Below are 27,121 nucleotides of genomic sequence, written 5' to 3'. Positions count from 1 at the left end.
GACTCCGAACTACCTTCGGTACATCAAAACACATAAACTCATAATATAACCGTCATCGAACTTTAAGCATGCGGACCCTACGGGTTCGAGAACTATGTAAACATGACCGAGACACGTCTCCGGTCAATAACCAATAGCAGAACCTGGATGCTCATATTGGCTCCCACATATTCTATGAAGATCTTTATCGGTCAAACCGCATAACAACATACGTTGTTCCCTTTGTCATCGGTATGTTACTTTCCCGAGATTCCATCGTCGGTATCTCAATACCTAGTTCAATCTCGTTACCAGCAAGTCTCTTTACTCGTTCCGTAATACATCATCCCACAACTAATTCATTAGTTGCAATGCTTGCAAGGCTTATAGTGATGTGCATTACCGAGTGGGCCCAGACACTACTGGAATCTGGCACTTTGCCATCTGCCATGGCAGATGGCAAAGGCATGGTCGGCGGATGGCAAAGGCTTTGCCATCTGCCAGCAGATGGCAAACAGTTTGTCTGAAACCCTGCCGATAAAGGCTTCTTTGCCGTCTGCTGGCTGATGGCAAAGAGCCTGTGCCTTTGCCATCAGCTGGCAGATGGCAAAGCCTCTTAACGGGGTTAGCCCCGTTAGATGGCTAACGGCATACTTTGCCATCTGCCAGCAGATGGCAAAGGCTGCAGGCTCTTTGCCGTCTTCCAGCAGATGCCAAAGGCTGCATGCTTTGTCGTCTGCTAGCAGATGGCAAAGAGCTTTGCCATCTGTTGGCAGATGGCAAAGATCCCAAATAGGCGAGCCCAAATTTTACACGTAGACACGTGGCCTCTTTGCCATCTGCCAGCAGATGGCAAAGTGACTATATTGCCCCATTTAATTTTGTTTTTTCTTATATCAATTCATTTTCACAGAAAATCAAACACAAATATATTTATATGACCAATATAGCATATTCAACACATATTACCAATAGTCATGAACACATATATATCCAACACATGTTACCAATAGTAGCAAGTTTCATCCGTACATATACATAGTTTCATCAATATTACACAGTTTCATCCATAGGTAGAAAGTTTCACAAGGTCAAAACAAAAACTAAATACAAGCACTCCATCAACCCAAGCTTACGTGATCTTAAGCAAATCTGTAAAATGGGAAAGAAGAAAGTTAGAAGAAGAAGTCTAGAAGAAGAAGATTATTATGATGCAACTAAAATGTGAAGATTATTATGATGCAACTTATATCTGTAAAATAGGTCATTTTGGAGCTAAGTATGGTTATTATGTCATTTTTGATCTAGCTAAGCATACTAAGTCATTTTGGTGTAAAACATGCTAAGGTCATTCTGGAGCTAAGTAAGGTTATTATGTCATTTTGGAGCTAGCTAAGCATGTGAAGTCATTTAGAAGCTAAAATATGTCATTTCTTAAGCATATTATGTCATTTTAGAGTTTGACGAAGTTTATAGGAAAAAATATGAACATTTACAATAACAAATCTATATGGTGTGAAAGTATATTCAATAATGAATCTAATTGTATTGATTTTTTATTGTATATGTTAACATATTTGTCTAGAAACTTTATCATAGTTTACATAGATTGACTTTGACCAAAGCTAATATGCGGAGTATATAAAAACAGAGGGAGTATTATGTTGGGAATAAATTATATTTCTTTAGTAAGTCAGAGATTCAAAATTGAAAGTATCTACACGAAAGTGCTTATGTGAGCTCGAGCTGTAGTGAGCCCGAAATCTGCACCACTAGGTTATATCGTGATACGTGCAACATGTAGGTCCTGGTAAAGCCGTACTGTGCTATTGTAGTACTTTTTAACAGATTGTGGCCCACACATCACATAGCGTCCAGGTAAGTTCGCCAGTTACCGTTTAAATGGATCAGAAGCCCATGGATGGAATGAGCCGTCTTCGGTTAGATTCCGAGCTAATGGAGCTTATGAGCCAATAAGTGTTAGCTACTGGTTGGACCTACCAATCTCACCAGTACTGCATTTACTAGTTCGACTAACTCAGAAAGCAAAAGCACCATGCAGCTTTGTGTGGCTCCTGCACGGTTGGGCTACATGGATTTTGAAATTAGAAGCTACTAAAAATAGCCACCCCAATTAAACTCAGCAATACCATAATGCCAAAAAAAAACTCACAAACCAAAAGTACGCAACATAATTTTATTAAGCTCGAAGGAAGACATCAGCAAAGCTGGGAACCACTCATACATCTCTGAATGTGCACTGACAACAATGATACAGTTTCCGTCAACTTCAATGAATTGGCAGAGCTCTTGCCTTAACCGTAAAAATATGGGCACCATATTGAGAGCTAAACTCCACAACACATTAGCCTCTGGAAGATATCAAGTACAAGGAAAAGTAACAAAAACATTCAAGTTCGCTGCAAGACAATTGATAACATTAAATGGAAGTTCACCTAGATGGCTAGATCCATGTTAACTTTTGAATTGTTGATATCAAATGTAAAAGGTCCAAGAATATACACAACTGGGCACTGGCACACCAAACATTGTCATTAGCAAAAAGACCGAAAAGATAAACATCCTATGGAGAAACATTGATGCAATCCTCCAAAAATTGGTTAACACCAAATTTCAATGGATGCATGCTTGACATGGAGACACCTTCGTTCGAATATGTTGGCAAACAAAAATAACTGTATAGTGGGAAAAATTGATCAGGCTAAGGCAGAAGGATGCAGATGCTGCTCAGGGATAAGTGATTCAGAAAAAAATAATCCTCACTGAGGATCTTGCATACATAACTGGATAACCTATATTATTAAAGGCGATGGAAATATTTTTTCTATGACAACAAATTCAAATCTAACCTGAGAGGACAGAGCACACACCAGTGAAAACCAAGATTAAGAACACAAATAATAAAATAAAATAAAATAAAGCAAAGCACGAGTAGTTTGTTGATGGCCTGCTCGGCTTGGCCCATCTATTCATGCAAGAAATTATTAACATAGACAAATTAAATATGATCCAGAAAGTAATTGCTTTACTTAAGACTCAAAAAAATGTTATAGTTCAGTAGATCTTAAGCACCCTGTTTTACGACGACCACTTCCTATACATTTTTGTGCTTCAAGTTCACAATGACATGGCCCAACTAAAGCTCCTGCTTGTTCTTGTTCTATTTCTTATCTGGCAAACCATCCCATATCTCCCAAATACTGACTAACATATACAAACATATGCAGAACAAATAATCACCACATCACACGGGCAGAAGAAAACACATACCTTAGTACTAGTCGATGAAGATGTTAGATCTTTGCACGAGTGCCTATGTACCTTGTAGAGTGGACATTGTCAGACTTGAAGTGCTTGCGCCGCGCTTGCATCAGCCCACATAGCAGGGGCCACTGCTTGCGCCGCGCTCGCGGGCACTGCTCTGCCATTGTCGCAAGCACCAGACACAAGCCCCGCCGCGAGCAGCCGACCAAGATGCAGAATCTTTACATTAGTGCTGCGTTGAGGTGTGCAGTTCATCTAGTAAATTAAAGACATAGTATAAATTGAGCAATATGCGGGAAAAAACATCAGTTCATGTACTTGCAATGAAGATTATGAATTTGAAACATCAGTTCAGCCACTTCACACTCACAGAATTCTAGTACTAAACATAAATTTAAAAATACGTCTACAATTCATTTCCCTAAATGAACTAAGCCTCAGTTCGAAGCTTCAAATGCATGAATTTTGGGGAAGCATGGACTGTTTCATGGATAAAGCACACAAGAATTGGCACGAGGGCAGTGACTGAACATTTTTGTAGTGGTAAAGTCATGCCTAAATATTTTTTTACGTTTTCCTCTCTGAAATTTCCATCTCCTTCACCTTTCATCAACGTTGCAGGCGCGACAGAACGCAGAGGCCGGTGACCATGGCAGCGACACGATCGAGTGTTCTCAACTATTGGTTTTCCTTGTAAAAATTTCAATCAATAAAATTCGGATTTTTCTAACACCAATTTCAGACAGGCAAGTAACTAACTACAGGAAGAGCTTCAAATTAACAGTACCGCGCAGCCGCACATGATCTATCACATGCATTTTGTTCGGTTCACATTTAGTCTGCTCTTTCCATATCTGATGCCAAAACCTTTTTACCAATAGTACAGATTGTAGAAATCATATGCCTCACCAAGAGTGTCAAAACTCGTCCCTATCTTCGGTACAATGACAATCTCGCCAGGCTCCTCTGCAATACACCGAATTGCTCTCTCCAGTGGTGAAATCCTATCAGGGCCTGGGGCTCTGCCTAGTGCGGCAGCCCCAACACGCACTCTGCAATGCCATGAAAACATATCCGCAGAATCAAATCCCCTTTTTATAGTTTGACAATTAAAATGGGTGTATGTGTCGCAGCAGATCACAACGAGTTCAAGATTATGGATTTGTCATTGCATATGTAGGCAGGTTCTAAGTAGTTTATGGACAAAATCATTAACTGGATGCATCTTTTTTTCCATGGGTCTCTGCCAAGCGCGACAAGGATATGTACATGCAGTCAACTATGTCCATACAGTCAAATCTGAGTCTAATCTTTTTTTCCACTGAATGTATCTCTACAATCTAGATTTAATCATAATTGCAAGGCACTGACGAAGAGCATATTCAGGTTCTAAGTAGTTTGTAGAAAAAAACATTTATTGACAGGGGCTATGTACATACAGTGAACTATCACCATATAGTCAAATCTGATTCTAGTATTATTTTTTCCTGAATGTATGTCTATATTCTAGATTTTATCATATAGGCAAGGCACTGAGCCACTGACTAAGAGCATACCTTTGCGTCCACCCAGGTGTTTTCGGATCCACCTGCTCAATCGACTGCTCTGAAGTTTGGCCCTTGTCTGCACTTCCTGCTTCTCGACCAACGCCCTCTGTGCAGACCTGCCCGTCTGCACTTGATGTTGTCCTGGCCGGCAACTCGCACACCGGCAGCGTCGTCACTGGTTAATGAAGAGGCTCCATCCCGGCGAACGTCCTCTGGCAGAGTTCTACTTCTTGCACAATTAGCCAGCAGGAAAAAAAATTTAGATCTTTGTACAAACCCTAGCACTAAATGGCCACTAATGGGCATCAAGGACAGAGCAAATCCGTACCTATTAATCAGCTGCGTCAAAAGAATCCAAGTCGCCCGAGCTCCAAGTCGCGCCTGTCACCGGTCGCCGGATGTATGGCCGCCGCTTGGTTGAGCTCAACAATGGAGGATCCACAAACGGGAGGTAGGAGATAGCCCCGTAACCGCCCCGCGCACTGCAGTTACTGCGCGCGTTGCCGGCGTTTGCCGGAAAGCATCCCGAGCTTCCCGCCAATTTGACTTGTTCCTTGTCGATCTTCCCGCCAAGGCCCGACGTGAGATCCAGGGCTCCCGACTTGGACATGGCGGCGGCGGCGGCGCCTGCAGCAGGGAGCGACGGGGCCGGCGACAGGGTGGCGGGGGAGGGCCGCGATGGGGCGGGGGAGGGCCGGCGACGGGGCGGGGGAGCGACGGTGATGGGGCGGGGGAGTGACGCGGCCAGCGACAGGGCGGGGGAGCGACGGGGTCGGCGACAGGGTGGCGGCGGGCGAGCCTAGAGCGCCATCGACGGGGACAATCTGGATGAGATGCGAAATTTTTTTTTACCTGGATGGGTGGGGAGAGAGGGAGGGGATAACCCCACATTTTTTTACCTGGGAAAAAATAACCCCATCTCTTTGCCATCTGCCAGCAGATGGCAAAGAATTTTTGCCGTCTGCTGGCAGATGGCAAAGAGGTGGGGCTGGTACGCCTTACACTTTGGACGGCCACAGGATTTGCCAACCTCTTTGCCATCTGCTGGCAGATGGCAAAGATTATTTGCCATCCTCTAGCAGATGGCAAAGAATTGGCTGATGGCAATCATGTTCTTTGCCGTCTGTCAGTTCTTTGCCATCTGTTTTTTATAAGCAGATAGCAAAGACGTTCTTTGCCCTCAGCTAGCAGATGGCAAATTTCCTGTTTCCAGTAGTGAGATATACCTCTCCGACAATCGGAGTGACAAATCCTAATCTCAAAATACGCCAACCCAACAAGTACCTTTGGAGACACCTGTAGAGCACCCTTATAATCACCCAGTTACGTTGTGACGTTTGGTAGCACATAAAATCTTCCTCTAGGTAAACGGGAGTTGCATAATCTTATAGTCATAGGAACATGTATAAGTCATGAAGAAAGCAATAGCAACATACTAAATGATCAAGTGCTAAGCTAACGGAATGGGCCAAGTCAATCACATCATTCTCCTAATTATATGATCCCGTTAATCAAATGACAACTCTTTGTCTATGGCTAGGAAACATAACCATCTTTGATCAACGAGCTAGTCAAGTAGAGGCATACTAGTGACACATGTATTCACACATGTATTAAGTTTGTCTATGTATTCACACATGTATTAAGTTTCCGGTTAATACAATTCTAGCATGAATAATAAACATTTATCATGATATAAGAAAATAAATAATAACTTTATTATTTCCTCTAGGGTATATTTCCTTCATGGGGACTATGGGGAGTGATAACTTCACGGGCTGAATTTCACGGATTAGGGCAGTGGTCATTTTATGTAGAGACAGATGATGGATGGCCCGTCGATGGATACAGGCAAGGTCACATGCTGCCGGTCAGCATGAGATGGACCAGAACATATGCGCATTGTCCATAATTTTACACAATTGTTATAGAAATGTCTGGAGCACTATAGCTTCATGCTAGATCTGCAACCATCTCATAACACTGACAAAATAGGAGATCTAGAGACGCAAGATGGCACGGTCTCACACAACCAAGAAGCTTGCGTGTGAAGTGGCACGTGTGGCACTCGCCGTCAGGCAAGTTCTTGGTGCGGCAGACGGCGGTGCAGTTGCTGCTGCTGATAATCCTACATCCACAGAAAACATCAATCCGTAAACTCTATAGAACCTCATGTGGTGCCTTCAGCATTCACGTAAACTCTATATAACCTCATGTGGTGCCTTCAGCATTCAGTTGCCACCTCCCCCGATCCCAGCACCTGCACAGGAGCTGAGCGCCCATTCACGTTGCCACCCGCACCCAGGTCCATTAAATCCATTTTATGCCGAAACTGGTGGAGTGGGGACTATGGGGGAGAGATAACTTCACGGGCTGAATTTCACGGATTAGGGCAGTGGTCATTATATGTAGAGACGGATGATGGATGGCCCGTCGATGGATACAGGAAAGGTCACGTGCTTCTCGTCAGGCAGGCCGAGCTGGATTCCATCAAAACTGATGGGTGGCCTGGCCATGGAGCGTCCATCAAGGTCGCAAGCAACACTCATGGGCCTGCAGTATGCAATGAATGCAGTGTTGGGCCCTAAAAAGGAAAAGCGAGTCTGATGTATGCTACCTGCTGAAATGAATTCTTTCCCTGCCTGACTAGTCACTCCTTGTGATGAGAAGCAGATCCATGCGTACACAGGTCAGAAACAGATAAATGGACCCGTGAATCCCTACAGGATATAATCGCGTCCATCAGCTAGGTTATCATAAGTTAATAAATGTTGAACATGTGTACACGTACGTAGGTCTGGGTTTCGTATGCAGTACCTGCAGTGTCTGTCTTCCTCTGTATGTATGTGTATCTTAGGAGACAAGATACCAGTCGCACCCTTTGTACTTATATATATGTGCCTAGTGTACGACCAATGAGATATCCATGCACCAAATCATTCTCAACATGGTATCAGTTTTTTAAGTTTTGTTATTCATTTTCGCTCCGCCGCCGGCGCCGCCGCGTGTCTACCCGTGCCGCTGCCGCCGCCGCCCCCCGCGCCCTCCTGTCGCGATCCGCCGCTGCTGCTTCACCTCTCCATGTGCTGCCACCGCGATCCCATCGCGCCAGCCGTCACGCGGTGTCTCCTTTTTCCGCTGAAGCTGTCGCGTTGCCCGTCCCGCATCGCCCCTGATCCGCTGCGCCATCCAACCAACCCGCCCCCGCGTCGCCAGCCCGATCCGCCCACGCATCGCCCGATTGCCAGCCAGTCGCCCGCGCATCGCCAGTCTGCTCGCGCGTCGCCCGCTCGCTCCCATCGCCAGCTCGCCCACTCCAGCGCAGCTCGCTAGCTACCACGCCCGCCCGCCTGATCGCAGCATGCCCGCCGCTCGCTAGCTTCGCTTGCCGCCGCTGCTTGCCTGCATCGCGTGCCGCACCACCGCCTCGCCTCCATGCCTTCCTCTGGCTCCTCCTATAACCCCTTCGCCAGGCCGGACCCCGCTGACATCCGCGACATCAACATCCACGACCGCGTCCCCCTCGTCCTCGATACCAGCGACGCCACGTACTTCGCATGGAAGACGTACTTCTTGTTGCTTTGCCGCGAGAACAACCTCGTGGATCACGTTGACGGCTCCGTCGACTCCCGCGTCATGGTGGCGACTCCGAGTGGACCGCGATCGACGCCACGCTCATCCGGTGGTTCTTCACCACCATCTCGAAGGACCTGTTTCACACGGTCGTGAGCGATGGTGATGACGCCTGCCTCGTGTGGGTCAAGCTCAACGGCCTCTTCACCGACAACAAGCTTTAGCGCCGCATTTTTTTGCAGCAGGAATTTTTTGACTGTCATCAGGATGATCAGTCTATCAATGACTACTGCCACCGCCTGAAGACGTTGGCGGACGACCTCCGTGACATCGGCGTCAAGGTTGATGACGACCTCCTCCTCAGCATGCTCACCGCCGGCCTCAACGAGGAGTTCGGTAACGCTGCCTCCAACCTCTTCCTCATCACGGAGCCCTCCTTTCCGAAGTTTGTGGCATACTTGCGGTTGGAGGAGCACCGGATGAAGGGGGTCAAGAAGCGCGTGCAGCACCACGCCCTCGCCGCCGGCACCTCGTGTGGCACCCCACCACCGACCGGCCCGCCCGCGCCTGCGCCCCGCCACCAGCCGGCGCCCCCTGTGCCTCTGGGGTTCTACCCCCTCCCACCCGCGCCCCCTGCTGCCCCAGTAGCCACAGCAGGGTGGCGGGCGCCGCGGCAACCGTCACGGGGGCGGTCGCAAACAGGCGCAAGGGGGGGCTCCTCGTCAGTGGCAGCAGCAGGCCACCCCGCCCCGGACTTACAACACCAACCCATAGACGGGCGTCGTACACGCGTACTCGATGCCGGTCCCGCGGGCTCCCGATCCGGGCATCCTCGGGCCTCGTCCGGCGAGCCACCAGGCGCTCTTCATCGCGCAGAACACCGCCCGCACCTGCCTATGACACTGCGCCGGCCTACGGAGGGTTTCTCCCTCCCCAGGTGCCGCCGCCGTGGGATCCGGCCCTCCTTGCTGCTCTACACTCGGCTCCGTCACCAAGTAACTACAGCGGCGGAGGTGACTGGTACATGGACTCGGGCGCCACCGCTCACATGACTGCTCATCCCGGTAACCTCACGTCTTCCACTCCCGTTCATACTCCCACTCGCATCACCGTTGGTAACGGTTCCTCCCTACCCATTACACATGTCGGTCATATGCCATTTCCCTCTACTTCTACTCCCGTCAATATGTCTAATGTTCTTGTGTCTCCTGGCTTAGTCACTAATCTCGTTTCTGTTTGTCGCCTTGCTCGTAAGAATCCTATCACTGTTAAATTTGATGATATCGGTTTTTCTGTAAAGGACGCCCGTACACGGATGGTACTCCACCGATGTGACAGCCCGGACGAACTTTACCCGGTGCATCCCTCCAGCGCCACCACCACTCGTCATCCCGCCGCCTTCGCCGCTAGTGTCAATCTTTGGCATGCCTGCCTCGGTCATCCCAACTCCACTGTTATGCGTCAGATTCTTCATAGTTTTTCTTTCTCATTTGATAAGGTTGATGACCACACTTTTGAGGCTTGCCGTCTTGGCAAGCATGTCCGTCTTCCCTTTATCGAGTGCACAAACATTTCCACGTTTCCATTTCAGTTATTGCATAGTGATGTCTGGACTGATTTTTCTCATTATGTGTGGACATTCCCTCTCCGTCGCAAGTCCGACGCTCTTGCCACACTCACAACATTTTATTCTTATGTCACCACACAATTCGGTCGTCCTATTCTTGCTTTGCAAACTGACAACAGAAAGGAGTTTGACAACCTCGCCGTCTGCAATCTTCTTGCGTCCCACGACACCATCTTTCGATTCACTTGCCCCTACACGTCACAGCAGAATGGTCGCGCTGAGCACATCATTTGCACTCTTAATGATTGTGTCCGCACGTTGCTCTTCCACTCCTACGTGCCTCCTCGGTTCTGTCCGGACGCGCTCGCGACCGCTAGCCTCCTCATTAACATTCGCCCGTGTCGTTCACGCTGGAACTACACTCCTCACCAGCTCCTCTTCGGTGCGGTTCCGTCTTACGATGGTCTTCGCATTTTCGGGTGTCTCTGTTATCCTAGCACCGCGTCCACTGCTCCTCACAAACTTGCTCCCTAGTCGCTTCCTTGCATCTTTCTTGGCTATCCTCCCCGTCGGTTTCAAAATCGGCGGATCTCGGGTAGGGGTTCCCGATCTGTGCGTCTTAGGCTGATGGTAACAGGAAGCGAGGGACACAATGTTTACCCAGGTTCGAGCCCTCTCGATGGAGGTAAAACCCTACTTCATGCTTGATTAATATTGATGATATGAGTAGTACAAGAGTAGATCTACCACGAGATCGTAGAGGCTAAACCCTAGGAGCTAGCCTATGATGGTATGATTGTAATTGTGATCGGCCTTCTAAGGACCAACCTCTCCGGTTTATATAGACACCGGAGAGGGCTAGGGTTTACACGGAGTCGGTTACAAGGAAGGAAACATAATATCCGGATCGCCAAGCTTGTCTTACACGCAAAGGAGAGTCCCATCCGGACACGGGCCGGAGTCTTGAGTCTTGTATCTTCACGCTCCAATAGTCCGGACGATGTATATAGTCTGGCAATCCGGATACCCCCTAATCCAGGACTCCCTCAGTAGCCCCTGAAGCAGGCTTCAATGACCATGAGTCCGGCGCGCATTCTTGTCTTCGGCATTGCAAGGCGGGTTCCTCCTTCCGAATACTCCAAGGTTATTATCGAACACGTGGACCGTGTCCGGATCTGCAAGATGACCTTCACAAACCATTGTAGGGAACATAGCATAAATCCATTCTGTTGGCAATCTTCGTGCGTCATGCCCTTGCGTCGTGGCCTGGTCCAACACGAACCGGTGCTTCTTGCCCCACCTCGACTCGTCTTGCGAGGCAGTTTTATTGGCATGTCCTGCCAAAGAAGAGATCGTGTTCCTCTTATTACGGGATCTTTCATCAATATGGGCGTGTGTGACCCCACGACAACCGTTGGTATGACTCCGTGTACTTTTGGATAAGTCTCAAGCGGTCACGCTGAGGACTCTTGATATTCATCCCCTTTATAAAGGGGTCGAGGCCTATGCCTCTTTTCCACCTCCCTTGCTCGAGTTCCAACACCCGAGACCTAAGCTCCAACACCCCAGATCCTCCAATATGTCCGGATCCAACGCAAAAGGCCGGTGGGTGGCCTCCTCGATCCAAGAGGAGGATATTACGAAGCTTAGGGAGGTCCGATACCTGACCGCCGATATCCAGCACAGGCTTCCTGCTCCAGGGCAGGTTATCCCTACACCGGAGCCCAATGAGAGCGTTGTGTTTGTCCCTCACTTCCTCCAAGGCCTGGGCCTCACCCTCGACCCCTTTGTGAGGGGGCTCATGTTCTACTACGGGTTGGATTTTCATGATCTGGCTCCGGACGCTATCATCCATATCTTGTCGTTTATTATTGTGTGCGAGGCTTTTCTCCACGTCACCCCACACTTCGGCTTATGGCTCAAGACCTTCAGTGTGTAGCCGAAGATGATCGAGGGGAGACATGCGGAGTGTGGAGGTTCCATAATAAGCAGGAACGCCGATGCCCCATGGCCAGAGGGTTCTTTCCCGGAAGTATCTGATGTATGGCAACAGAGGTGGTTTTATGTTACGGCTCCCAGAGGCACAAAGTGGGTAGCCACCCCCGAGTTCCGCTCGGGCCCTCCATCACAGTTGGCGTCTTGGACCGATGTAGGACGGAATTGGGGGTCCGCTAGTGATGTACCAATACTGCAGAATCGCATCCGGGAGCTTCTTGATAGGGACATAAATCTTGTCAGCATAATTCAAGTGATGTTAATCCGACGGATGTTGCCGTGCAAACGTCGGCCTCTCTAGATGTGGGAGTTCAATCCGGAGGGTCCGCGGACGATTAAGCACTTCTTCGGCCTGAAGCTCGAAGGGATGTGTAAATTATTCTTCGGACCACAAGTAAAGTGTCCGGACACCACCGAGGATGCGGGCCTAAGCTGCAATCGCCTAGATGACCAAGTAAGTAAACTTAAAGCCGGACACTTCGTTTATATATGTCATAACCATTATTCTGAAAAACTCTCCGTGGCCAGGAATGGCTCAACAAGGCGGAGAGAATCAGGTGTCCGGTGCCACTTCCTGAAGGCTCGCTTGGTCCAACCGTTGCCAAGATGCTTGGTCGGGTGCTTAGCAAACTCCCCTCAGGGAAAGGCGAGGGAAAGGGCAGTGAAGCCAAACTTCACACACTATACATCCAAACCGGGGGAATCGCTACCTCCCCCGAGGAGGATAGTCGGGAAGGGGAGGATAAAGCCTCCTCCCCACGTGGGAGAAAGAGGGCCGCCTCCGAAGACATGGAGGCGGAGATGCCCAAGCAAGGAAAGAAGGTATCACTAGGGGGCTCTGCCGCGACAGGCATCCTCACCGCGTCGTGCCCACCAACAGGCCAGCCCTCCACAGAGCTGTAAGTTAATCGTTAATTCAAAGGTACGATGTTTCTCCGAGATCCATAACCAGGACTTCGTCTTTTGAAGTCCTCTTCTCAACAGAGTTCGTCTTCGGGGGATCTTCCTCCGGAGATGATGGAGAGTGAGACCCCACCCACCTCTCCCCCTCATGAAGCGGACGACACTAAGGTGTCATCACGGAGGACTCCGGGTCTGCCAAAACCGGAAGCTAATACGTCAGTCGCCCTGAGCCCGGAGCGTTTAGCTCCCATGGGGGGCGATGAGAAGGGTCCGGCATAGTTTGTTCTCCGACCGGATGTACTGACAGGTCTTCTAGAGCAAGCCGCACTCTCGGTGGAGCACTGCTCATTAATGAGCATGGTGCTCACGAAGATTTCATCCACTACAATTGGTTTGAATGAGGCATTTACGAGCCTGCTCAAAAGCTTTGAGGTATGTAGTGAAAAATGCTCTATTTTTTGGTTGTGAGGCACGCGCTAGATGTGCTCCCTATGGATAGTAGCCCCTGAGACACTGGTTGCCTGCCATAGGCGGCAAACGAGGGATCATATAGTAATGGCTGCGCTGTACATGTGCGCAGGTATCTAAGGATCCGGCAGCCAACCAGTCTGTTGAAGTTGCCAAACTAAGGAGGCAGATCGGGTCTATCGATGCCGATATCACGCTGGTGAACAAGCGGTTGGAAGAGTCACAAGGTATGTGCTCTTCTGTTCCTTATTATGTTGTATAGGAAAATATGAGAGGGGCATAATATTAATGTGACATGTTTGGACTGCAGACGGAGCTGCTGCCGTGGAAGCCCTGAGGGCGGAACTTGCCCAAGCCATAGAACAAGCTCGGGCTAGCAATGCGGCTGCCCTAAAGGCGGCCGAAGAGTTGAGAGCCGAACAGGCTGCTCATCGCTGAAGCGAGGAAAAGATAGCCGAAATGGCTATGGAGTTGAAAAAGGCCGCTGGCCGGTATGTACTCCTTGAAAAGGAGTATAAGGCTAGTTCGGCCGATCTGGACAAGGCACTTAATGCCACGAAAGAGATGCGGACCGAGATCCGGGGTATGCGGGAGGAGCTCCAACAGGCCGACAAAATTGTGGCTGGGGGCTCCTACTTAATGCGGACGAAGTTTTTGGATCTGAAGTATGCTCCCCTGGCTGGACGTTGGAGTCCTGCTGATGCATATGCGGATCTGGCGAATAGTACAGCTGACGCTGCCAAGTTCTTCGAGGATCAAGGTGATAAGGAAGTGGAGAAGCTTTTCTGGTCGCAATTCAATGCTCCTACTCGCCCGCTGCCATTAAATGAGAAGGTGGCTGCTAGGGCGGAGCTTCACAGACTGTCCGGCTTGCAATGCGGTCTGTAATAGACCATCTTTGGCCGAAGGGGCCTAAGCCGGACAATTACTTTGGTTTGGTGCAACAATTCCTTGGGGCCGTGTCTCGGATCGACGCCATGAGGAGGTCGGCGTGCATAGGGGGTGCACGAATGGCTCTTGCCCGCGTTAAAGCCAATTGGACAGATATGGAGGCCACCATTATAGCGACCCAGGATCCGGCGAGAGGCCAATATCCGGCCGAGCACTACTTGGCGCAGGTCACAGAACGTGCCCGCCTAATAGAGTCGCAGTGCTCGAAGAATGTCTTGTTCGAGTGATGAATCAAATCATTGTAAAAACAATGTTTATTTTGATTATGAGGCTATATTTGCACTTTTTTGCCTGAAAATATGATTGTGTCCCCTGTGCAGCCGTTTATATATATATATTTATATATATATATATATATATATATATAAATATATATATATATATATAAATAAATATATATATATATATAAATATATATATATATATATATATAAGTAATGCGAAAGTTAGCAGTCGTTGGCTTCAGCCCCCACGCATATAATGCGGGGGTGTTGGCGAAAAATATGCTTAATCACACTTGATCCAACGTCTTGGTCCATTAAGGAGGTGATCGCACGTCGAACTAGGCAACCGAACTATATAGTTGTAACACTTTTGCTTAGCCATGGGAGTCTAACGGCGGGGCTACTACGTAGCCCCTGGTACCTTCGCATGCATCCGAATACGGGCGCGTATGTACATGGTCGGGAAACGGCCCTTCGTTAATGCGGAGGAATCCTAAAGATTCTGGTGAGTCTTCGAGTGGTTGAACAGTCTCTTGTTGTATCAAGACAGTCAGTTTTCGGCTTTCCCTACTAAGGTGCTCATCCAGAATAACCAGGGCACAATCACAGTAGTTCTCCTTTGGCTGCCCTAGCCGATAATAACGGAACGTAAGGCGGCAAACCCAGGAGCCGGGCAAACCCAACATTTGACCAAAGACATGATTCGGAGCTGATGCATATAAGGCCAAACTCGTGGCGCCGAACACTCCCGAAGGTATTCGGTCTTTGTAAAATAATATAGGCTGAAGAAAGCCTATTATAAACCCTATATTTCCAGGTACGTGCGTTTAATCAGTCGTGGCTAAATGCCAATAACGGCAGTATCCTGTGTGTGTATGGAACCCATGTGATGGTTAAACAACAAGAGGCAGTAGAAAAGGTTTACACAGGGGCTTAATCTAAAAAGAAACCTGTTGAACAGGGCCCTGCTGCACGTCTGCGCCTTTGTCTCTGTTGTGTCGTATCCTGGAAGGGTATCGCGCGAACATTGTCTGTGGAAAAAAAAAAGAAAACTCGTAGGAGAGTACTATGTAAGTATGCGACGGATAATAAAAGTGTAAGATGTTGGCCTGCCAATAAGGTTGAGCCAAGTGTGGGGCTGTATTAAATATTTATAGCCCCTGGTGTCCACTTTGGGATTATATATATGGTGCCCTGGTTCAATTTTATCCGGGCTACCGGACTCGTCTAACCGTGTCTGTGGTCTTAATGACTAGTCATGCTTTTGATATTGGAGGCCACTTATAGTCCGGCCGCTAGGGCCGTCGCGTGTTCCTCTGCGCGTGAAGAGCGCTCTGTGATTCCGTTAATGGTGATGACGCCACGTGGATCGGGCATCTTGAGTGTAAGGTAGCCGTAGTGCGGCAATGCGTTGAAACGGGCGAAGGCCATTCTTCCAAGAAATGCATGATAGTCGCTTTGGAAGGGTGCGATGGTGAAGAGTAGTTCTTCGCTTCTGGAGTTGCCTGGAGATCCGAATGTTACTTCCAGCACGACGGAGCCCCTGTCGTAGGCTTCAACGCTTGGTATCACCCCTTCAAAGGTGGTGTTGCTTTGGCTAATTCTGGATGGGTTTATCCCCATTCTGCGGACAGTGTCCTCGTATATAAAATTGAGACTACTGCCGCCGTCCATGAGGACACAGGTGAGACGGTATCCGTCGATTATTGGGTCAAGCACCAAGGCCTCTGATCCTCCGGGCCGAATACTAGTTCGGCTGTCCATGTGATCGAAAGTGATCGGATGAGACATCCGGTAGTCGGATGTGGGTACGATGGGCTCTACACCGTGCGCATCTCTGAGCGCGCGTTCGTGCCTTCTCGTGAATGTGTGAGTCGCGTGGATCATGTTTACTGTTTTAATCTCTGGCGGGAATTTTTTCTGTCCCCCCAGTGTTCGGCTGGCGAGGTTCATCCTCGTCTTTGCTTGGTGTGTCCCTCCCCTTGTGTTCGACATTTAATTTGCCGGCCTGCTTGAAGACCCAGCATTCTCTATGCGTGTGGTTCGCAGGTTTCTCGGGGGTGCCATGAATTTGGCATAGTCTGTCCAGGACTCTGTTCAGGACGGACGGTCCTTCTTTACTGTCTTTTAATGGCTTCTTTTGCTGATCAGGTCGAGAGCCCCTGAATCCGACATTGACCGTTGTGTTGTCCGGGCTCTCTTCCTTGTTTTGGCGTTTGTTTTTATTACACCGTGGCTTCCCGTTGCCATCCCTTATTTCGGATGTGCTGGGGTCGCTGGTGCCTTTACGGGCTAGCCAGCTATCTTCACCCGCGCAAAAGTGGGTCATAAGGCTTGTTAAGGATGCCATTGTCCTTGGCTTTTCTTGGCCGAGGTGTCGGGCGAGCCACTCGTTGCGTATGCTGTGTTTGAATGCTGCTAAGGCTTCGGCGTCCGGACAATCGACAATTTGACTCATCTTAGTGAGGAATCTGTTACAAAGCTTGCGGGCGGACTCTCTGGGTTGTTGGATTATGTGACTTAGATCGTCTGCATCCGGAGGACGGACCTAAGTCCCTTGAAAATTGGTCCTGAATGCGTCCTCGAGTTCCTCCCAACTCCCAACTGAATTTTCGGGAGGCTTTTCAACCAGTGTTGAGCTGGTCCCTTCAACTTGAGGGGGAGGTATTTTATGGCGTGGTGGTCATCCCCACGAGCCATGTGAATATGCAGGATAAAATCCTCGATCCAGACCCCTGGGTCTGTCGTTCCGTCGTATGCCTCTATGTTCACATGTTTAAAACCTTGTTGGAATTCATGGTCCAGTACTTCTTCGATGAAGCATAGGGGGTGAGTAGCCCCTCTGTATATGGACGCGCTGTGGCATGCAGTCGGCTGTTGTTGTGTCTGATGTTTATTCCAAACTGGTATTTGGCTTCTATGATCATTTTGGTAACCATAAACCCTCGCCGGGGTGTGTCCTTTAGATCCGTAGATGGACCTGGCCGCACCGGCTTTCTTATCCAGATGTTCACGTAGATCGTGTGCGGCGTCAGTAGCCGCTATGTTGCGGTTGTGAAGCGGTACGTCTGGTTTCCTGGTCGTATTATTCTTTGGTGGGACGGCCTTGTCGTCGAATTCTTGCAGTAGCTTGCATTTTGGGTAGCTCTTTGTATGGCGCTCGTCGCCATATCGTTCTTCAGTGTCTAGCACTTTATTCCATCTGCGATTGAGCGTTTCCTGTGCGGCTTTGAGCCGCTGCTTCTGCTTCTTTAGACTTCTCACTGTGGCCATAAGCTTTCTGTGGAGGTTGTCTCGTTCCACACGTCCTTCTGGAATGATGAATGCAGCATCTTCCGGACTGTGTTCTTGTCCTGAGGCGGTTTGATGAGCTCGTCCCTCCGGATCATTGTGATCGGGCGTCTGCTCCAAACTCGGTTCGGCGTGACCTGGCTCGGCCTGCTCCATCGCTGGGTCCATGTGGTCGTTATTGCCTTCAGGGTTTACTGGTATGTCGATCTTTCCTGCGCTCTTGTCGCTATTTTTACTGTTGTTGGACTTTGAGCAGCGTCTGCGCTGCCGTTTTGGCTTTTGCCGGGTGTTTTATCTTCCGGATTATTGCCGTTGTCCTCCTTGGGCGTATCCACCATGTATATATCATGTGACGAGGTAGTAGTCCCGCTCCCAAGAGATTCTGAAGCTTCTCCTGCATCGTCGTCCATACCATCGATGTCTTCGGAGTCGAAGTCAAGCACGTCGGTTAAATCGCTGACCGTGGCAATGAAGTGGGTGGTGGGTGGGCAGCGAATTCCTTCATCGCCTGCTTCCCACTCAAGCTGGACATAGTTCGGCCCAGAGCCTCCTGACAAAGAGAGAGAATTTAATGAGTTTAGCATGTCACCAAAGGGCGAGTGCTGGAAGATGTCCGCAGCGATAAACTCCATTACCGGAGCCAAACCTGGCTCGGCTGGCTCGAGGGTGTGCGGACCGGAACCAACAACCGGATACGAGTCCCGGGGCCCGGGGTTGCAGGCCTCCACAGAGGTGAGGCCTATGTTCGGCTCCACCGTCGATGAGTATGCGCCTGCGGGGCGGGGTCCACCCCTCCGCCCTTAGGCAACACAACCTTCTCCGGATTTAGATCCAGGGCTACTGCAGGGGTGATATCCCGAGCGTTGTCTGACAGCAGGTCTAGGCCGTGCTCGTCGTGACTGTCCGGCGCTCCTGGCACAGGCCAGATTCCGTTGAAGATCAAGTCTCCGCGGATATCGGCCGTGTAGTTCAGGTTTCTGAACCTGACCTGGTGGCCGGGGGCGTAACTATCGATCTGCTCCAGATGGCCAAGCGAATTAGCCCGCAGTGCGAAGCCGCCGAACCCAAAGATCTGTCCGAGGAGAAAAGTCTTGCCCTGGACCGTGTTGTTGACGATCGAAGGCGCCATCAAGCCTCGAAGCGACGACACAGAGGAACTCTCAATGAAAGCAACAATGTCGGTGTCAAAACCGGCGGATCTCGGGTAGGGGGTCCCGATCTATGCGTCTTAGGCTGATGGTAACATGAAGCGAGGGACACAATGTTTACCCAGGTTCGGGCCCTCTCGATGGAGGTAAAACCCTACTTCCTTCTTGATTAATATTGAAGATATGAGTAGTACAAGAGTAGATCTACCACGAGATCGTAGTGGCTAAACCCTAGGAGCTAGCCTATGATGGTATGATTGTAATTGTGATTGGCCTTCTAAGGACCAACCTCTCCGGTTTATATAGACACTGGAGAGGGCTAGGGTTTACACGGAGTCGGTTACAAGGAAGGAAACATAATATCCGAATCGCCAAGCTTGTCTTCCACGCAAAGGAGAGTCTTGAGTCTTGTATCTTCACGCTCCAATAGTCCGGACGATGTATATAGTCCGGCTGTCTGGATACCCCCTAATCCAGGACTCCCTCACTCCCAACACCAAAGGTTACCGGTGCTATGATCCAGTGTCCCACCGCGTTTTCACTTCGTGGCATGTGTACTTTGATGAGCTGGTGTTTCCGTTTCAGCAGGTACCGTCACCCTCGGCGTCTCCCGCGGTGCAGTTCGCCCCTGCCTCCACCTCTCGCGAACTGCTCAGCCGTGTTCCGTGCTCGGCCCTGCCCGCGCTCCCCATGCCGGCCGCCCCCGTCGCCGCGGCCCTCATCGCTGCGGTCCCCACCGCGGCCCCCGTCGTCGTGGCCCCTGTCGCGGCCCCGTCGCCGCGACCCCCTCAGCTGTCCCCATCACCGCGGCCCCTGTCACCATGGCCTCCTCGGCGGCCCCCGTCACCGAGGCCCCCTCAGTGTCCCCCGTCGCCGCGACCGCACCTCTCACCAGTGTGGTCACTCGGGCTCGGACTGGGACACTTCGTCCTAGCACGCGCTACCCGTCTGACGAGTACACGTGTGCTGCGTCTACCTCGGCACCGTCTCTGCTCCCCACCTCCGCTCATTCATCCCTTCGGGATCCGACCTGGCTAGCCGCGATGCATGAGAAGTTTGACGCCCTGCAGCGCAACCTTACGTGGCAGCTTATCCCGCGGCCTCCTCGTGCCAATGTCATCACTGGCAAGTGGGTCTTCCGCCACAAGACTCGCCTCGATGGCTCTCTCGAGTACTACAAGGCGCGTTGGGTGGTGCGCGGCTTCTGCCAGTGTGCCGACGTGGACTTCACTGACACCTTCGCCCCGGTTGTCAAACCGGGCACATTCGTACACTAAATCGGTACCGCGCCTTGGCGCGAGGGTGCCGGTCCCAACGTTTGGGTCAAGCATATAATGATAAGTTAGTAGGAAACATTGTTTAGGGCACGTATTCAACAGGACAACGAATTCTCTGGTTCAAGAAAAAGAAAAAAAATTGAGTTGTACCAAAAGCAAGACATCATCAAGTTCAATATGGTCGTGAGATTATAAGGCCGCATCGAGTCCTGTGCGTTCATGAAAACATAAAAACTTATATTGGCATTATGTTCAGTACTAAGAGCATGAACATGAGAGAGCAAGTACTAAGAGTAGAAACATAATAAGAAAGGAAAATCCAAACACAATGACAGTAGAGACGGTAAAACTATAAGGTCATAGCTATTTGGTATACTAATAAGTGCGTCGCTATGGAACAACAATTGCATCAATTCAGATATAATTAAGTACGTTACTATTTCCAATAAGCATGCAAATCATTCGAAGATCAAATGTCCAAATATAATCATTTTAATTTTGCTCTTGAAGAGAACATCTAGCATTAGTATTCGGAGTGCACACAAACACTTCCCCTTGGCACGAAAGGTACTGAAGAGGACATATAGAATCAATGGATTGAAACTTAACTCCAATGATTATTGCGAGGAATGATCTAATCTGCTTTAACATTTTGCCAAATGGATGGTAATTTAGGCAAAGTTTGCATTGGTTTACAAAATATTCTCTTCACAAAAATGGTTAAAGCTAAAAAGGAACATATTTGCAAACACAAGCTGTAGCTGCTCATCACACAAATATACTTTAATATAGGTACAAAAACAGTGGTGCGCATCCCATTCAACATCGTGGCGACAGAATCCATTCCGCTCTCATAAGCTCTAGCGACCTCACCGATCATCCATGTGTGTGCCTCCTTGCCATAACCCCATCCTTTAGTCGCCTTGTTGCTCTGAATCCGACATCTCATGCTACAAATACATCACAACAAAGGACTGGATAAACAGAGTTTTTTTAATGTTACATAGCAACTCATACTTCATTTTACAAAGAAACAAATAAATAAGATTTGTAAACCAGCAAATTGGAATCGAACGCAAATTGCACATAACTGAAGGAGAATGTACCAAAAGCAACATTGTTGTCATATAATAGTTGCAAGCCTTCATTTTTACAGAGTAGATTGCTTATTGACAGGTTTAATTATGTGGAGCAAAAGTATAAGTTAGTATAGAGTCTGGTATTGCACATCAATGGATCAAATGCTTTTTGTTATGTCTCATACGATGAATAGTTTAGAAAAAATGGAAGACTTGAAAGTTTTCTATTTAGTATTTACAACTACTATAATAATGTACTTCCCCCATCCCAAAATAAGTGTCTCAACTTTAGTACAAAGTCGAGACACTTATTTTGGGACGGAGGGAGTAGCTAAAGAGAATATACGTCTAGTTCTAATATTACTATTTTTCTATAGCTAGCAGAATACCTTTGTGCTATGTGATTTAAACCAAAAGATATCAGATTACTTAAAAAGACATCTACATCACCTTCGTGATGCCTTTTCAATATAAACTACACAAATTGTTTCAACTCGTAACAAATGTAATGTGCTCTTCAAGGTGAAAAAAATATTAGATGTATGTACTTATTCCTTATATTGTAGCACTTGTTTGTTATTCTCAAAGAGTTGTTCATTCCCTTCCCAAAATACTTAGCGGATATCCGCCAGCATGTCCGAGCCATGTATAATACACATGGTTGTCTTAAGAGAGTACTGAAGTTGGTTTTTTGTTATCCTCCAAAAGATAGAGAGTATTGCACACTGTACTTACCTTCAGGGAGAAAATAAATGAATAGAGAAGCCATCTCCTCCAGCCTGGAGATCTTCTCAAGCACAACCTCATACTTCTCCTGCAAAACAGATTCATAGTTCAAACATCTAACTTCGTTATGCATGCAACTACTCAGTACAAAAACGATAATTGAGCCTGAGAAGTTAGCTCCAATTTCAGTACCTTCAGGAACAACACTTTCACGTCCAGCTAGTTGCTGTCTCAGTTCACTCCATACAATGAGAAATGATAAACTTGTGTCACATTTACTGCATATTAGAAATCAGATAATGCAAGAAAACATTCACATCAAGGAAACCATTAGTAAATCAAAATATAAACATATGTGCACATCTCATTTTTCCGAATTATGATAATATCTCAGATTGATAGTCTTGTAAGAATAGCAGTTGCCATCAAGCATCAAGTAAACAATTTGTGAACAAGTATCAAAGATCAAGATTAACATGTAGCAGACAAATTCAGCTGCATTACTTGATTTAACAACATTCCAAGGCATCAATACAATAGCAACTCTGTTTGACAGTACAAGCTTCAGTCTACTATTTTTACAGAAATGATGTGGCCCAAAATAGAGAAGAGTGTGGTTTTTCTATACCCAAGATGGCTGCACCCACGGTGCACCCAATATCCAAGCCGTCTGTGAGTGTTTCCTCACCTCGAGATCGTCCAGCACAGTGAAACGAGTGAACAATTAATCCTGTACGTGAACAGTAATCCCGCGCGGGAGAGACGACCGATTCAAATTGTTCTGGGCCGAAATAGCTCACTGTTCACCGTCGCAGTCTGACTGATGTGACCTTACATGTACTGCTAGCTGTCGGCCCTGTCCATCAAAAGCAGCGATGCCAAACCAGCCCGTTCAATTGTGTGCACCCAGTATCCAGGCCGTCAGTGAGTGCTCCCTTCACACATCTCACCCCGTCCCTCTCTCTCTTCTTAGTCTTCCATGTGAGCAGAATCCATGGAAGCCGAGCCCAGCTACCTTGCTTCCCTGGCGATGATGGATGGGGGAGCAGATGATTTCTGCATCGAGCCGGTAGCAGAGCCGCACGGCGACCAGATCCCTAGCGCTCGATATATCGATTTGTTCGAGCTTGTAGTTTGGCCAGGTGGAGAGGAAAATGGTACACATGTGCCAGCATCAAGGTATGCAGTCAGCTCGATCCATGGCCGATTCATCTTTAGGGAGACGAATTTCGGTTTTATTCCAAGCCTAAACGTGGTGGTGCCTGACAAATTTCTCATTTTCCCCTTTCCAGGAGTTGTGACGCCACCACTGCTGTATCAGATTCCGCCAGCGGTTGTAATCCGGACGGAGCCATCCAGATCCCGGCGGTCTCAGCTGATGGAGCCATTCAGACCCCAACTATCTCAACAGGCAGAGCGGACGGAGCCATCCAGACCCGGGCTGTCTTAGCGGACGGAGCCATCCAGACCCCTGCTGTCTCAGCGGACGGGGGCATCCAGACCCCAGCTATCTCAGTGGACGCTTTTCAAATTCTACTTCGACGAAAAAAATAGACCAACCAAATAGATGTTACATGTGATAAAAGTTATACCGCTGAATTCATATTCGAAAGAACTTTTCAATCATATAATTTTGAAGTCACAAAAATATATATTATTTATGTAATTTATTTTCAAAATATAATTTAGAAAAATGTGTGTGCCTTGTTTTTTGGAATGGAGGGAGTATATAGCATTTTTCAGAAAAAGGGTGGGACTATATAGTAGTGGTAAGCTAGGTCGAAACTGATCCGTACCGCTCCACTAGTCTGAAGCCTTGTGACGACGGATCTCTGCTTTGCTTGGTCAGAAGTTAGATTTTATATGAATTTAGATCGCAAATCAATATTTAATCCAACAATAATTGATTTTTATGGTGCTATGTTTGCAAAATGTCGGCCTAAATTTATTCATATAGTATTAAAAACGGAATAACCAATAGATAGTCGCAAATTGCTCCCTCCATTTTATAATATAAAATTATCTTTTAAGCTAACATAGCTTGGAAAATATTCCTATATTGTAAGAATACAACATTTTCCTTAACCTTGTGTATTTGCCGCGTCACATCTTTTGAAAGTGGTGAGTAGTGAGAGAGCAGAAGCGCGGACAAGGGGTGGCTAGATCGCTCGGCTGCGTGTGCGTCTGAAGCAATAGGAGCGTAAGTCAAAAGGCCTTTTCACTTTTTACTACACAGTGAGATCTTCTGTGAGCGTACTCTGTTTCACAAAAATGCTGTTCAAAAGAGGGGTACAAGGGAGTCCACATAGCTCCTTACATAAACAATCGAAGGCCTTAAAGAATTTCTGCATATGGTTGGGAGCCTTGTCCCCTACTGCTGGTCGCTCACCGCCCACACTAGCCTATGCGTGCCACTACTCCTTTTTAGCCGAGAGAGACGCGCTTCTCCTGGGCGGCGCCAGACGCTGCAAAACAAAAACGTGGGAGCCTGTGCAGCTGAGCCTGATGGGGCGACAACAACAGTGCATGCAACGACTAGCACCTATCAACCTAGCCTGAAACCTATGCCTAACTAGTCTGGCACACCAGTGCTAATTACTGATCTACGCTAATGGCCTGGCATCTGACCAAAATAGACTGGTCCACAACACGAATCTCATAGCAACTCAACGGTGTGGATAAGGGGGTGCAACCTGGGTGCACCAGACATGGGTACAGCCACTACTTTCCCAATAGAGAATATCAACAACTTCTAAAGGTCTATGAGACCATATAGTCTGATATGCTCATATAATCTAGTTGCAACTAATATATGATTACATCAAAATATATCTGAATTTAGGTTCAGTTTTACCCTGAATTTGGAGAGCATACGGGTGGTTTCTCATTTACAGATTAAGAAAATAAGGGATAGTTATAAAATTAGAATGTACCATTTGGAGCATTAGGCTTTCAACTTGGTACAGAAACTCAAACTGATCTAACATTGTAAGCCACACTGAAACTTGATCTTCAAAGCATCAGGCTAAGCACTCTTTGGAACAACTTATTAACTGCGAAAACTTTACCCATATAAGTCTGTGACAAAAATAAAAGTGCTCTTGTTAGGATAATCCCTATACTACAACAGTTTGGTGAAACAAAGGGATATACTAGAGAGAGAAGGTTCAAAAGAAGCACAGATTCACCTGGGACTTAGACCTTTCCTCCTTTGAGTAGGTAGTAGGTACTATATTAATCTACACACTCCATTGAATTATCAGTGGTGAACATGTCCTCTAGTGTACACCTCCCTAGCAATCAGCTCATAACCCAGGAAAACAACCCCTGCTGACGGCTGACCTGACCTCCAACACCAATAGACAACAGGATTGATCAGCTTAACCAAAATCGTCAGCAACTAATGCGTAATACTAATTCCTAATGTCACAGTTGCCGACTGGAGTTATACACTTCGTTTAATTGGACGGTACCTACACAATGACATTGTTCACAAATCAAAATCGTGTACACCAGAGATGCGATGGAATCAGTCACAAAACAACTGATTCCATTGATTTCTCCCTGTCGATGATGGTGGAGATTAACCCAATCTCCTGTTACAGGAAGAAATAATTGCTCCTGTCAAAAACATTTGTTCAAGTTAAAGGTGCTTTTTGGGAAGTTGGGTTCATGCATTATACCAAAAGGTCCTGGTAGTCTCGAGAGTCTTTTCAATTTGAGGTTTAAGTCCCAGTAACCCGCCAATTTAAAGCATAGCTGAAGAGATAACTCTCCAAGCAAGATATGTATCTTTGCTTTTGCAACATATAGACATCTTGATGGTGTACCCTCCATGCATACAACATGCCACACCAGCTATTTGATGCTAATACTTCCCTGTGCCTACTTGACCTTAGAAAAAATATCTATATCTTGTGGAGAACATTGCAACGGTAGCATTTCAAGCCTTTGAATGAAGTAAGAACGGCTCTACCAACAGATATGTATGAAAAGTACAACTCAATTATCAAACATAAACATCCAATGCAGTACTATCTAGCACAACCGTGTGGCAATTCAGATACACAGGGGCGTTTAATATTGGCTGGTACCAGGCAATCCGTGAAGAATGACTCTCTCAAAGCAATAACCAAACGAGCAATGCAGTTAACTTGACAGTGCTTATAATATGGTATTGCACTTACTTTCTTCCACTTTTATGCGACGGTTAGGGTACTACACTAATCCGTGAAGGCCGAAACGTTGTTCAAACATGTTCTGCAAATTAAAGAACAAAGCACCCATACAATAAAACCAAACCTGGGTAATCTGATGAGCATTCAGTTCAAAACCCTTGTTGGAGACTGACGAGTCACTGAGGCGCTTGCATTGTTCCACCTGCTCACACGCATGCCTCTCATCCCTTATCTTTTCCCTGCCAAATCACAGATGAACCAGGTGATGGTCAGAGAGCAATGAGGCAAATCATCCTGAACGCAAGGCAAAGCAACCCACCCACATCGCCGCTGCCGCCGCCACTCGGACCTCGACGCCGCAGCCCTCTCACTCATCTACCACACTCCGCCATCATTAGCTAGCTAGCTCGGCAAAGTTCACTCTCACCACATTAACCATGCCACGGAAGTAAGATTAGTTTACTCATCCCCGTCCACGGATGTGCAGGAGGAGATCTGTGACGAGCAGGAGGAGCCGCGGCCGGGGTCGGCGACAGAGACGATGACGTCGACGAAGGCCGCCACGATGGCGTCGTGCGTGTCCTTGCTGTTGGCGCGCAGGTACCACCCCAGCATCTCATCCAGCCAGCCCCAGCCCCAGCTGCCGGCCCCATGCACGGTCACCATCTCCTGCATCGACGCCCGGAAGTCCCCGTATGGGTCCGCCAATTCGAACGCCACGGCCAGGCCGCCGCCGAACGCCTCCACCTGGATGAAGGAGGCAGATCTCTGTCGGCCACCACTCCTCCCCCTCCGTGTATGGTGACCGGGTGTGACGGAAACGATGGGGGTGTGGGAGGCAGAGCTACGCCGGCTGCCGCGTGTGGTGAAGAAAGCTCCTCCTAGGCGCGTCTCCTCCGCCTGCGGCGCCGGCAGACTGCGGCCGCATCT

The 27,121-nt window shown here is 48.1% G+C and overlaps 1 long non-coding RNA gene across 1 annotated transcript; it reads right to left on the bottom strand.

Annotated features, from left to right (window-relative positions):
* Positions 1-20,805: 20,805 nt before the first annotated feature.
* On the bottom strand, positions 20,806-22,266 carry LOC119301368. The gene is made up of 3 exons (XR_005147026.1): positions 22,206-22,266; positions 22,023-22,101; positions 20,806-21,158 (listed from the first exon to the last, which is right to left on the bottom strand). It is a non-coding gene; the product is annotated as an uncharacterized LOC119301368 (long non-coding RNA).
* Between the last annotated feature and the right edge of the window lie 4,855 nt (positions 22,267-27,121).

Source organism: Triticum dicoccoides, chromosome 1B (genome assembly GCF_002162155.2).
Source record: "Triticum dicoccoides isolate Atlit2015 ecotype Zavitan chromosome 1B, WEW_v2.0, whole genome shotgun sequence".
NCBI lineage: Eukaryota > Viridiplantae > Streptophyta > Magnoliopsida > Poales > Poaceae > Triticum > Triticum dicoccoides.
The sequence above is the reverse complement of the archived record's forward strand: the minus strand, read 5'-3'. Positions and strand labels throughout refer to the sequence as shown.